General features: G+C 44.2%; 1 protein-coding gene across 1 annotated transcript in view; it reads left to right on the top strand.

The window, feature by feature from the left end:
• The window catches only part of LOC122808152 (C-type lectin domain family 4 member A-like), a 485,199-nt gene that overhangs the window by 402,258 nt on the left and 70,700 nt on the right, over positions 1-12,241 (top strand). The window lies entirely within an intron of this gene.

The following is a 12,241-nucleotide window of genomic DNA, read 5'->3' as shown; positions in this document are numbered from 1 at the left end:
ACCAAAGTGATATTTCATATATGGATAGCAATCACCCAGGAAAACATAAACAAACCCAGTAGGTGCATACAAACAACTTATCTGCAACTTTCCACATGGAGAGCAAGTGTGCACTGGTGCATAATCCACCAAACTCAACAGCTTGAATTTCAATTGTTCACTCACTTGAGTAAAATCACATATCTGGGCAGCATTTCCATACTGCTCCATCATATCTCCTTCTTCAGACTCAGGAAATGGAATGAGGGAATTCTAGAACCAAGTCCTCTTCCACCCAGAAGCCCATCTCCATGGCAGCCCAGTCACCATTTTCCTTCATGCCCTACCCTAGCCAAAATAACATTAAACTAAGACTTGTAATAAATTCCTTAACCAAATGTGACAAGTGCACATAAAAATATCAAGGCCCTTATCACTAAGTGTACTCCATTTGCACAATATCACAGTGGGTTCCTATCACTGAAATCCCAATATTCTAAAACCATAACACCTGCTGAACCCAATTATATTGCTACTTTGTGATTTACAGAATGTCTTGCTGCCTCCACAGCTGCTATCTTAATAGCCCTTCTGAAAGTCAACCTGATGACCAGTCAACCACTGCATCAGAAAACCTTTGTTTCAAAATAAGTGGATCCCTTACTATAAATGGCATCAGTTTATGGTTAAGAATAAATCACAAGTTGTTTCTCTCCCAGATAAACAATAGTTAATAGACCATGGCACATTAACCACAAATCATACACCACAGACAAAAATTCAGACCACTGTAATCATCTGACACCTTTCCAATGAAAATCCCATTGGTTGAGATCAAAACTTAGAAAATGACTTCCATCCCTCACAACTTCTTGCTTTACTCCTCCAATAAATTGTGAATGTCCTATGATAAGTAGTAGTCATTGCCCTGAAAAACAAAAAAAAAAAGAAACTATATAACTCACTCCATAGACCAACCAACCAATTACCTGTTATAAATGTTATAAGCATTAGATGTCCATCTAGTTTTCCTTTCAATAGCCTCAATAGACTTGCCTTCAAATCCTAATTCTGAAATCCTGTCTATTCAAAAGAAATGCAATGAATACCTATCATCAGAAATCCCTTGACTACTGAATGCCCTCTTCAGGATCACCTCAAACTGACCCACTGACACCTGAACCTCTAACAGTTATCAAAAATAAAGAACTGTAACTTCTTACTGCCCCCAGACAACCTACTCCACCTTACCTCAATGCACTGCACAACAAAACCCTTATTATTATTGTAGATCAATGTGTGTATGTCTCTTTAAGAAGCTATGCAAACAGTCGCATCCTTGTATAAATACTGAGCACATGCAAGTCTAACTGCAATGTATAGTAAGCCATTGAGATGTAAGCATGTATGTGTGTAAGCTCTATCTGCCATTCAGTTTGTTTATATTCACTGATGCTACTATCCATCCTGATGTGTTTCTATGTAATAAAGCATCTTAAACAAATGACCCCACCTGCTGTGTCTTCAATGTACAAGGGGACGAGTGACATGGTGTCAGAAGCGGCATATCAAATGGCCAGAAAGAACTCTAGATGTTCATCATGTTACACTGCTGCAGTCATCACACTTGGGTTATCCTGCCATCAGGCGGTCCCGCAGTCAGCCTGAGTTCCAATGTCTTGGTCTGGCGTCAGTTGCTGTCACCTCTTCCCTGACGTCAGTGTGCCAGGGGTATATAAGATGCAGCCAACACCATTTTCTTCAGTCTTTCTTGCCGCGCGGTGCCCGATGCAAAAGCAGTTCGCAAGTGCCAGCTGGGCCGACTCCTGAGATTTTCATTCCGAATCCAGAACCGTAGTCTTCTACAAAGCTAAGTACCCTGTTGGAAAAACGTTGTCTTGCCTCAGACCGATGTCAGTAAAAGTTAATAATTGTATTTCTTGTGGGAAGCAAATTCATAAGGATTTCCATTCCTATTGTATCCCATGCCTAGGCCCAGACCACAAAGTCACTGGTTGTCGGTTTTGTGCTAGGTTTAACAAGCGCACTATTAAACGTAGGCTTGATTTTGCCCCAAATTATTTTGGCAGAAAATTCAATTACACCATGCCGTCGGAACAACCGATGACCGGAATACACAAAAAGCGCAAAGACAAGGACAGGCATCCGAGGCCCAAAACTGACGACAACGCCTCTTCTAGGCCAGTCGCTGGTTCTCCGGTTTTTAGAGAGGCGCCTTTGCAGCCCCCTGATGACCACTTCTTTGGAACCACAGGCTGCCTCTGACTCCCACATGGAGATGGTTGGACCTTCGGATCCACCAGACCTGAGACCTACCGAGACTTACCCTTCAGAGGGCTCCGGAGTAGCTGAACAACCCGCAGCTTCAGAGGGTCTTTTCAGGCCTACTCAGTTAACCATTAAATATTCTGCTAAAACTAAAACAAAGAAACAACTTCAGAATTCACCAGGACAGGCCTCCATGCCTAAGAAACAGATGCCCAAAATGGCCGAAGACCTTTTTACTCTGATCAGGGTGTCTCACCCTCCTCCTGATAAAAGGCCTAAACAGGATGCAGACTATGACTCATCCGACCAGGTGTCCATCTCCTCAGATTCATCCTCAGACCAAGGATACTCTTTACCCCCTTATGAGGATTCTGATGCTGAGGAATCCATTCCCTCAGCCTCTCCACCAGAGGACTACTCTTTTGGGGAAACCTTACATACCATGTGGGAGCATTTCCATTGGGAGGGCCAGGATTACTCAGAATCCAAGAAAAGGCTGAGATATTTCCTTTTATTACCTCAACACAGACCCCTTGCTATTCTGCCAGTGTTAGATATTGTGGATGATGTGTGTGCTGAATCCACCTTAAATCCTGATTCTTTACCTCCAGCTCCAGTTAAGCCAGACAGATATTACAGAGTCCCTGACTCTCACAAATTCCTTTATAAAAGCCCTGTTGCTGACCCTGAAACTATTTCCCAGGGTCCCAAAGGGGTAAAGGCCTCTACAGCAAAAAATCCAGTGCCATCTGGCAGAGATTCCAGGGCATTAGACAGATGGGGAAAGAAAGTATGCACATCTGCAACTTTAGCAATGAGAGCATTAAATTGCCAGTTTCATATGCTTAAATATCAGCAATATTTGATGTCTCAGTTGAAACAAAGAATGCTTCCAAATTCAGATCTTCCTAACTATAAGGAAATGCAGGATTTATTGCATGCAGATGAACAAGTGGGAAAACATACTTTGCAATGTGGTTTTGATTCCTTAGAGACCTCCTGTAGAGCAGCAGTTACAGGGTCTGTCATTAGAAGACATGCTTGGTTAAAAGAACAGACCTTACCAGATCATGTTAAAGCAAAATTATTGGATGCACCTTTACAGCAGGATGTTTTATTTGGAGTAAAGGCAGAAGAGGTATTAAAGAAAATGGAGGATAAAGCAAAATCTATGCAAACAGTGAAGGATTTATTAGAGGTTCAGCCTCCTCGATTTAGCAATAATTGGCCAACAAAGAATTGGTCCTTTCCAGTTTCATACAGACCTCAAAGGGGTAGATACAGACGTCCAAGAGGCAGAGGTCAACCACAAGGTACTTACAGGCCTCGACAATGGGGTGCTTCAACCCAGAAAGAAGGGGAAGACAGGCAACAACCTTATAAAAAGCAGACCCAATGACTTCCCACTGCAGCTGCCAAAAACCTCTGTCTTGGCAGCCCCCTTGGGGGGAAAACTGGCACTTTTCAGTCACAATTGGCAAATAATCACCCAGGACAAATGGGTTCTCAATATTGTGTCTCAAGGTTACAGGTTCCACTTTCACACTCTGCCAAGGTTAAAAGGAATGCCAAATCTGCCACCAAATCAATGGGCAGAGGCTCAAAGGCAAATTACAGTACTCATGGACATGAAAGCTATTCAAAAGGTACCAACACAGGAGCAAGGACAAGGATTTTACTCAAGACTCTTTCTGGTTCCAGAAAGGACAAAGCCTGGAGGCCCATTCTGGATCTTTCTTCTCTAAATACTTACCGGATGTTCCAAAATTCAAAATGTTGACACTACAGCAGCTTCTTCCCATGCTGGGCAAGAAAGCTTGGCTCGTAACATTGGACCTCAAGGAGGCATACCTGCATGTCCCTATCAGACAAAATTACAGAAGATACCTCAGAGTCTTAGCAGGGTCAATGCACTACCAATTCTCTGCACTGCCCTTTGGCTTATCTACTGCACCCAGGGTCTTTACAAAATGCCTGGCACCAGTAATTGCATTTTGCAGACAAAAAGGAATTCAAATTTACCCATATTTGGATGACTGCCTTATTCAAGCAGAGAGCAAAGACATTCTTCTAAAGCATCTGGCATTTGTAAAAAGACTGCTAACTTACCTAGGGTACACAGTAAATGAAAAGAAATCAAAACTAGTGCCCTCACAAGAGATAATATTCCTGGCTGCCAGCTTAAATACAATGGCCTAGATGGCTTATCTCACGCCAGACAAGCAAGGACAACTGACTCAATATTTCCAATTGATGGCAACAAAAACTCAACTCCATGCAAGAGAAATTCTGCAGGCCTTGGGTTACATGGCATCTTGCATACTACTAATTCCATATGCAAAAATTGCATATGAGTAAACTACAATGGTACCTAAAGAGTGTCTGGTCTCAACACTGTCACAGTTTGGAAACAGTAATACCACTTATTCCTTGCCTTCAACAGGAGTTTCGATGGTGGGCTGAAGCCTGTCACCTCAACAAGGAACAATCTTTCACTCAACCCACAGCCAGGCAAACACTGACAACAGATGCTTCGGATTATGCCTGGGGAGCACACATGGCAGGAAAATGTATTCAGGGCAAGTGGCCCACAGAACAAAGGCATCTTCACATCAATTAAAAAGAGAGGCTAGCAGTACAAAATGCCCTTATAGCTTTCAAGGACCTTCTGCATCCAGAACAACTATTACTAAAGACAGACAACACCACAGTTATGTGGTACATAAACAAGCAAGGGGGCACTTATTCATATCCCCTCTGCAGAGAAGCCATGACCTTGTGGAACACAGCTCTAACCTATCAAGTTAATCTGCAAGCACAATTCCTGCCATGAGAGAAAAACACACTGGCAGATGACTTAACAACTGTCTCATGATTACACCACAACCCTTCGGCTCATCCCACAAAATGGACCTGACAAGATTTTCATCCCCAGATTCGAGGATGCAATTCGCCAAGGACTACTCCCAACAAAGCTGGCCAACCATACTGGAAGCAAAGTTACACTTTCCCATACACTAGACTCCCTCTCACATATAAAACCAACAAAGGGCAAAGATACCATGCCCCAAGCACTGGAGGCCTGTACCAAAATCTACCAAAACAGCAAGACCACCAGGATTTGCCTACACCAAACTATGACTCAGTATAACATCAAATACACAACACTCAAACTAAACTGGCTCAGTCAGATTCCTAAACAGCACAGCCCTTAAGCAAACTTATGTCTTGGCAGGCCAAGCATTACCTAGACCTATCAGATAAACGGAAGGCGTCCTGGACCAGCCAACTGACTAGAAGTCAAGTACTCCATAGTCAATACGACTGAGTCGCCAAGGCTTACATAAGATCAGGTCTCTCAACAGCAGGTACAAGTACGACTCAGTCATTGTCCACGCTGGTGTAAACGACCTGAGACGCACTCCCTGGACTACATGAAAAGAGACATTGAGGAGCTCTCGATTATGTACCCCAGGCAGTTATGACCCTGACCTTGAGCAGTATCCTACCTTCACCAAGAATGATGCCACAATACAAAGATAAGATGATCAGTTTTAACAATTGGCTTAAACTCTGGTGTCATTCAAAGGGGATCCAATGTCTGTCTGCCTGGGATGACATGCTGGACAAGCCACGCTGCCGCAAAGGACGGCTTGCACCTGTCACCCTGGGATTCCGGATATTGGCAAAGGCTCTTGCCACCCCATAGTGCCTTTTTAGGCAAGGCTCAAATTCTAAACCTTCCACCCTAGAACACAAAAAGGAAAAAACTAAGGGTAATGCTGCTCAATGCCAGAAGTCTCAATCTCAAAATGCACTCACTCGAGGCCCTTCTCAGTATGGAGAACATCGATGTCTGTGCTGTGACAGAAACCTGGTTCAAGGCTCCTGAGAGCACCCCAGCACTATCAGGTTTTACCTCATATCATGCGTCCGCCCCAAAATCCGGACAATACCAAGAAAGGAGGGGGTATCCATATTCATCAAGGATACTTACACCTCAAGATTGGTGGCAACGCACGATGCATCGGAGACCATCCAGGTGCAGTTAACCATAGGCAAGACTGCTCTACAAATTGTAGCATGTTACAGGCCACCTCACAAACTCAGGAATCTCACTTGGCCTTCCTGAAAACACTGGAGGGAATAAATGTATCCCTAATACCATCATACTAGGTGACTTCAATTACCCAAATATAGACTGGGAATGCTACTCAAGCCCAAACACCCTGGCCCAAAAGTTCCTGGAATTCATAAACTCAAATGCCATGGAACAACTAGTCACTATCCCACAAGAGGAGAAAACATACTTGATCTCATCATCACGAACATGGGAGCAAAATGTTCAACACCAGAAGTATACCCCTCACTGGTGAGATCAGATCACAAACAAATCTCGCTGGAGGTCCTCATCCCACCCCCTCCTGAAACAAAAAAGACCACAGTAAAGAACTTCTCGAAGCAGACTTTGCACTTCTAAAGACTAGTGTGGTCTTCTTTTAGGGCCCTGAGCCGGGAAAACAGTACTCTAGCCGCTGAATCACTTACAAATGCCTTCTACCAGCACCTGCAGGACTGCATGGATAAGGCAATCCCAAGCAAAACAAAGACTCTTTGTACCAAAGGCAAGCGTCCAGTCTGGTGGACCCCAGCCATAAACAAACTCTACAACAAAAGGAGGAAGCTACTACATGATAGAGCAAAATCCTTGAAAGGTAAGACGCCTTTGATCACTATAAGTAAAAAGCTGAGAGCCCTCATAAAATCATCCAAAGCAAATTTTGAGAGAAGAATAGCTAAAGACTCTAAAGACAATCATAAGGCCTTCTTTAGCTATGTTAGAAACCTGGGAGGAAACTCCCAGATATGCTCAGAATTAGTTCAAAATGATGAGAAGATTACTGATCCTACAGACATTGCCAACATACTGGCTGACAGGTTCAGTGCAAACTTCTCCCCTCCCCAAAGGAGAGATATCTATACCAACAGATTGCAGACCCCAAACATCTCTAATGCCCAAGTGAGAACGGCTCTCAAAGGCAAAAACACAGCATCCATGGGACCTGATGGTGTCCCGGCTGTGTGCTACATGCACTCAACGAGGAATTAAATCCTCAGTTAGGACAGCTGTTTAATCGTAGCCTCACCTCGGGATACGTGCCAGGAGTGGCGCACAGCGACTGTAGTCCCACTTCACAAAGGCGTGTGCCTCCACCGACCCTGGAAATTACCGACCATTAGCTTGACAAGCCTTATCTGCAAAGCCATGGAGAGGATCATAATGGATCTCATAAATAAAGACATAGGAATTTGCAGACTCTGGATCCAACCCAGTTTGGCTTTGTCAAGGCAGGTCATGCCTTTTAAACTTGGTTGACTTTTTGAAACAGTCACCAAGGCCATTGATGAGGAAAGGCAGTCCATACAGCCTACCTCGATCTGGCGAAGGCCTTCACACAATACCCCACTCGGGTATCATTGAAAACTCATCAGCCTAAATGTTAACCCATACATCACAAGATGGGTTGCAAACTGGCTGAGTGACAGAACCCACAGGGTCAGAGTTGCCGGTGCCATGTCTGACTCTAAGCCTGTCTCAAGTGGTGTCCCACAGGGCTCAGTCCTGGGCCCACTCTTGTTTGGCATCTACTTTTCCGAAGTACAAGCAAACACGGGAGGGTTATGGCTGACAAAGTTTGCAGATGACTGCAAACTGGGTGCCGTAGTCGAAAACACATCTGACACAGATATCCTTCAGAAGGGTCTCACAGATACGGATAACTGGTGCCAGAGCCACGGCCTAAAGTTAAATGCCAAAAAATGCATAGTCATACCCTTCGGGAAAAACAAGGTTACCCCTAGCTACCATATAGGTGGAAATCCACTGAGCACAGAAGAGGTTATTAGGGACCTGGGGACCCAGGTTGACAGCAGTCTGTCATTCGACACCCATGTTGCAAAAATAGTTAGGAAGACCTTCTACATTGCCCACCTTATCATGAAGGGATTCACATCTAGATCAAGAGAGGTCATAGTCTTCCTATATTCATCACTCATCCGACCAATGATTGAGTACAATGCCCCATTCGGAATGTATCTGACCCGACACTTGCAGCAGCTGGAGAGGCCACAAAAGTTCCTCACCAAGAGGATTATGGGTCTCAAAAATCTGACCTATGCTGCCAGACTGAAAGAACTCCAACTCTATTCAGTCGCCACCGCTTGCTCAGGGTGACCTGTGCCTGACATACAAGGCATTATCAAACCCTGACTTGATGTACATGCTTCACCTCAAAAATCTAGATCCATCAGAGCCACAAGAGCGGGAGACCTAAACCTTGACACGGCCATTAATAGAACGTGCTGGAGGGATAGATTCATTACCCAAAGACTCCCTATGCTGTGGAACAAAATCCCGGTATATGTGAGGCAAAGCACCTCGCTGGCTTTGTTTAAGAGAAATCTTGACCAATGGATGGGAGATCGCAAGTATACCCCAGGGATTACCTCAGTGTCACTGCTCGACAGAGGCACAGCAAAATAATGGGCATAGTTCCCCAAAACTAAGGGGTGGCGTAAGCCACAAAACTATGGGCTAGGCTTGTAAATGCCCTCGGGCAGATAGCCTAGTATGAACCTATGAACCTATGAACCTATAAGAAAATGGAGGATAAAGCAAAATCTATGCAAACAGTGAAGGATTTCTTAGAGGTTCAGCCTCCTCGATTTAGCAGAAATTGGCCAACAAAGAATTGGTCCTTTCCAGTTTCATACAGACCTCAAAGAGGTAGATACAGACGTCCAAGAGGCAGAGGTCAACCACAAGGTACTTACAGGCCTCGACAATGGGGTGCTTCAATCCAGAAAGAAGGGGAAGACAGGCAACAACCTTATAAAAAGCAGACCCAATGACTTCCCACTACAGCTGCCAAACACCTCTGTCTTGGCAGCTCCCTTGGGGGGAAAACTGGCACTTTTCAGTCACAATTGGCAAATAATCACCCAGGACAAATGGGTTCTCAATATTGTGTCTCAAGGTTACAGGTTCCACTTTCACACTCTGCCAAGGTTAAAAGGAATGCCAAATCTGCCACCAAATCAATGGGCAGAGGCTCAAAGGCAAATTACAGTACTCATGGACATGAAAGCTATTCAAAAGGTACCAACACAGGAGCAAGGACAAGGATTTTACTCAAGACTCTTTCTGGTTCCAGAAAGGACAAAGCCTGGAGGCCCATTCTGGATCTTTCTTCTCTAAATACTTACCCGGATGTTCCAAAATTCAAAATGTTGACACTACAGCAGCTTCTTCCCATGCTGGGCAAGAAAGCTTGGCTCGTAACATTGGACCTCAAGGAGGCATACCTGCATGTCCCTATCAGACAAAATTACAGAAGATACCTCAGAGTCTTAGCAGGGTCAATGCACTACCAATTCTCTGCACTGCCCTTTGGCTTATCTACTGCACCCAGGGTCTTTACAAAATGCCTGGCACCAGTAATTGCATTTTGCAGACAAAAAGGAATTCAAATTTACCCATATTTGGATGACTGCCTTATTCAAGCAGAGAGCAAAGACATTCTTCTAAAGCATCTGGCATTTGTAAAAAGACTGCTAACTTACCTAGGGTACACAGTAAATGAAAAGAAATCAAAACTAGTGCCCTCACAAGAGATAATATTCCTGGCTGCCAGCTTAAATACAATGGCCTAGATGGCTTATCTCACGCCAGACAAGCAAGGACAACTGACTCAATATTTCCAATTGATGGCAACAAAAACTCAACTCCATGCAAGAGAAATTCTGCAGGCCTTGGGTTACATGGCATCTTGCATACTACTAATTCCATATGCAAAAATTGCATATGAGTAAACTACAATGGTACCTAAAGAGTGTCTGGTCTCAACACTGTCACAGTTTGGAAACAGTAATACCACTTATTCCTTGCCTTCAACAGGAGTTTCGATGGTGGGCTGAAGCCTGTCACCTCAACAAGGAACAATCTTTCACTCAACCCACAGCCAGGCAAACACTGACAACAGATGCTTCGGATTATGCCTGGGGAGCACACATGGCAGGAAAATGTATTCAGGGCAAGTGGCCCACAGAACAAAGGCATCTTCACATCAATTAAAAAGAGAGGCTAGCAGTACAAAATGCCCTTATAGCTTTCAAGGACCTTCTGCATCCAGAACAACTATTACTAAAGACAGACAACACCACAGTTATGTGGTACATAAACAAGCAAGGGGGCACTTATTCATATCCCCTCTGCAGAGAAGCCATGACCTTGTGGAACACAGCTCTAACCTATCAAGTTAATCTGCAAGCACAATTCCTGCCATGAGAGAAAAACACACTGGCAGATGACTTAAGCAGAAACGTCATGGATCCGCACGTGTGGAAATTACATCCACAAATGTTCAGGATGATAACACAGAAATGGTGGAGCCTGGACATAGATCTGTTCGCATCCCCAGTGAATTGCCAGCTAGAGAAATTCTGCACAAGGACTTACCACCCACAAGCATGGAAAGTGGATGCCCTCTCATTCAGCTGGAAAAACCTACAAGTATACGCTTTCCCATCACTGCTTCTCCTTTCAAAGGTACTCATAAAAGCCAGACAAGAAGGGCCAAAGATGATCCTGATTGCCCCAGACTGGCCATGCCAGCACTGGTACCCAATCTTAAAGAACTTAGCACAAGGACCACCATGGATTTTGCCTCAAATCTCACAACTTCTGACTCAGCAAAACAATCAGATACTTCACGGCCAGCTCAAGACTTTAAACCTGGCTGCATGGCAGATTCCTTAGTCAAGCAAACAATGCCTCTCTCTAAAGCTGTTATGGATGTCATTCTGGAGGCCAGAAGGCCTAGTACCAGGAAAGCCTATTCGGATAAACGGAAGAGATTCTGTGCCTGGAACCAGGCTCACAGCCTTGACCCTCTTGTCCCAAATATTCCTCAGATACTACAATACTTGACTGAGATGCTGGACAAGGGCCTCTCCTTTTCATCCATTAAGATACATGCCTCTGCCATCTCTGCTCATTACAACACAGATCCACAAATTATTTTCTCATCCTTTGGTAAAACAGTACCTCAGAGGGGCTAAAAACATAAGACTGCCCCATAGAACACTAACTCCAACTTGGGACCTCAACTTTGTCTTGGAAAAATTAACTTTACCTCCTTTTGAGCCAGCTAACTCAGCAGACTTAAAATATGTCTCTTGGAAAACTGCTCTGTTCCCGGCTATAACCTCAGCATGAAGAATTTCAGACTTACAGGCACTAATGGCAGTGGAACCTTTCATCATTTTCCACCACGACAGGGTGTCTTTAAGAACAAACCCTACTTTTATGCCAAAGGTGGTATCAAGTGTGGCTCTAAACCAAACTATTCACTTGGCAACTTTTCATCCAAATCCCCAGAATAAAGGGGAGAGACTACTGCATTCCTTGGACATACACAGGCAGTTACGCTTCTACTTGGACAAAACTAAAGCTTTCAGGAAAACTGAGCAATTGTGTGTATCATATGCTGCAGGAACACAGGGAAGAGCCATTTCAAAACAGACCATTTCAAAATGGATAGGGCGTTGCATACATTTCTGCTATACACATCATCGGAAAACTGCACCTAACAGCATTAGGTCTCATTCCACCAGGGCAATAGCCCAACTGCCTACCTCAGAGGAGTACCTACCAAGGACATTTTGGAAGCAGCAACTTGGAGTTCTGTACATAGCTTCACCAAGCATTACCATCTGCCTCTTTACTCTAAATCCAGAGCTGGCTTTGCCACTGCAGTTCTGCAGGGCCTTATAGCCACCCCTAATGCCTTATAGAACCAGCCACCCTACCTCAGCTTTGGGATTCTACTCAAGTGTGATGACTGCAGCAGTGTAACACGATGAACATAGTACAGTTTTGTACCTACCATAAATGTAGATGTTCGAGTGTAAA

This window comes from Protopterus annectens, chromosome 8.part0 (genome assembly GCF_019279795.1).
Source record: "Protopterus annectens isolate FY-2018-M chromosome 8.part0, PAN1.0, whole genome shotgun sequence".
Taxonomy (NCBI): domain Eukaryota; kingdom Metazoa; phylum Chordata; order Ceratodontiformes; family Protopteridae; genus Protopterus; species Protopterus annectens.
The sequence above is the reverse complement of the archived record's forward strand: the minus strand, read 5'-3'. Positions and strand labels throughout refer to the sequence as shown.